We start from the raw sequence: 2731 nt of genomic DNA, 5'->3' as shown, positions 1-2731 counted from the left end.
ACCCAGGTACGTGCCCTTGACAAGAAATTGAATCCACAACCCTTCTGTGCATGGGCTGACACTCTAACCCCTGAGAAATATCGGTCAGATCATTCTTTCATTCTTTTATTGCATATTTCTCAAGGTCCCATTTAATCACTTATCCAACAAAGATAGCTCTTATTGGTTGCTTTCCAATTCTAGTGACCACTCTCACTGACCTTTGTGAAAAATACTATTATTTTACAAAGAAAGACAGTAAGTCTCAGAGAAGTTAGGTACTTCTCAAGAGCACACATCTACTGGTCAGGAACTCAACCCCTGGTCTCTCAGAGCTCTCCTATGTGCCAAACACTGGATATGCAGGGAGATGTTTATGAAAAAGAACTTCTCCTCCTGTGTGTCTCTCCTTTATTCCCTTAAATATTGATTTATAGAAAGAGAGGAAGGGAGAGAGAAACATCGATGTGAGAGAGAAAACATTGATCAGTTGCCTCCCGTCTGTGCCCCAACCAGGCATCTAACCTGCAACCTTTTGGTGTATGAGATGATACTCTAACCAACTGAGCCACCCAGCCAGGGATCTCCTTTACTTTTACACCAAGCAATTCTCTGACACCAGCTGGACATCCTACAACTGGACTCAATTCTGACACCATCTACTTGAAGATATTGTCAGATCCCACAGGTTAAAGGCTCAGTCCCACAAGATCCCCCGCCCCCACTGCCACTTCAGATGCCAATCACAAGTCCAGGTTGCCACCTGTGCTTCTGACCAACTGGCTGTAAATCAGAGGTACCCACGATTCCCTCCTCAAGTTCAATTAATTCATTAAAGTGACTCACAGGATTCAGGGAAACTAGCCATAGAGCAGCTTGTTATGGAAGGATGCGATAAAGGATACAGATGAGCATCCCGATGAAGAGATGCATGGGCCCAGGTATGAGGGAAGGGCAAGGAGCTTCTATGTCTCGTCAAGTGCACCAACTTGAAATCCCCCTCAGCCCCATACTCAGCATTTTTATGGAGGTTTCATCATGTAGACACGATCAATAATTAATTCCATTTTCAGCCCCTCTCCTCTCTCTGGAGAATGGAGGATGGAGCTTAAATGTCTAAGCTTCTAATTATAGCTCAGTCTTTCTGTTGACCAGCCCCCATCCAGGAATCCAGAAGAGTTGCCTCATTACACCCTGGCTGGTGGGCTCAGTGGTTAGAGTGCCAGCCTGTGCACTAAAGGGTCATGGGTTGAATTCCTGGTCAAGGGCAGGTACCTGGGTTGCAGGTTTGATTCCTGGCCCCAGTCTGGCACCTATGGGAGGCAATCAATCAGTGTGTCTCTCTCACATCGACGTTTCTGTTTATCTCTTTCTATTTTTCCCTCACCCCTGCCCTCCCTCCCTTCCACTCTTTCTAAAAAAATCAATGGAGAAAATATTCTCAGGTAAGGATTAACAACAAGAAAAGTGTTGCCTCATTAGAAAAAAAAAAGACTCTTCTATCACTCAGAAATTCCAAGGGACTGAGGTGTACAGCCATTTTCTGCTATAGACTCATTCCTTGGCTCCAGAATTACTGCAACATTTCTCAAGCGAGGCTTTTCACTTCCTCTTCCTCCATTCTCTCTTGAACTCAACCCAATGAAGATATCTGCCTCTGTAAGGCCACCAGATCTGCCTTTGTCCAGATCAGTTCTGATGCCACTTAGCTGAATTTAAACCAGTGGTCCACATGGGCACATGCCCCCCAGGGGGTAAATTCGATTTTTAAGGGGGTAATTGGAGAATAAGTTGTGAACAGTGACATTTTTGCATTTCTTATGGGTCTAGTGGCCTCATATACAGTATATAAATATATATTGTGATGTATTTATGCATTTCAGTTCTCTATTATATGTTTTGAAACTTTGCTATTTTTTAATATCACTTCATATTACTGTTATTTTTTTAAAACAATTTCTTAGTGATTTCTTTCTCAGTACTTCAACTGTCCTTTCATTCTTTTATTTTTCTCTTTCATGTTCTTTGGAATCTTGTTTAGACCAAGTTAATGGCCTTTCAGGCTTCTTCCATGTGAATAGGAGCTCACTTTTTGAATAACAAGAATTATATGTCATGAGAGGGTGTGGTGAGAAACGATTTTAGAGATGCTTAGGTGGGTCATGGCCAAAAATGGTTGGGAACCACTAGTTTAAACGGTCATTTCTCAGACTCTAATTTACTAGACTTATTAGCATGTGAAAAAATGTGAGCACTCTCGCCCCCTTGAAGTTACACCCATTGGCACCAGGACCCATCCATACACTCTCCTGGTCAATTATTTTTCTTCAGTGGTCTTTTTGCTCTTTCCCCCACGTCACCCTGACTCTAAGTGCTGGAGGGCCCCATGGCTCTGTCCGCAGACCTATTCTCTTCTTTGTGGTTTCATCCACAACCAGATCTTGATGTGAAAGACCCCCAAATCTCCGTGCCTCCCACCTCGACCCCTTTCCTGAACTCCAGACTCTGGCCATCTACTTGTCATCTGACATAAACATCTCAGAAGTGCCTCAAACTTACTGTAACCAAAACAAAGTTTGATCGCCTCTCAAAAACATACCTTTCCTGCAGAGTTGGCAATTTCAGGAATTGGTACTTCAATTCTTTAAGTTGCTCAGGGCAACCACATTAGAGTTTTCTTTGGTATCTATGGACATTTGTGAACATCTATGGCTATCTATGGACCCATATAACATCGTTGGACACCTGTGAC

Source organism: Myotis lucifugus, unplaced genomic scaffold, assembly GCF_000147115.1.
Source record: "Myotis lucifugus unplaced genomic scaffold, Myoluc2.0 scaffold_924, whole genome shotgun sequence".
In the NCBI taxonomy this organism is placed as follows: Eukaryota; Metazoa; Chordata; class Mammalia; order Chiroptera; family Vespertilionidae; genus Myotis; species Myotis lucifugus.
This window is presented reverse-complemented; position numbering follows the sequence as displayed.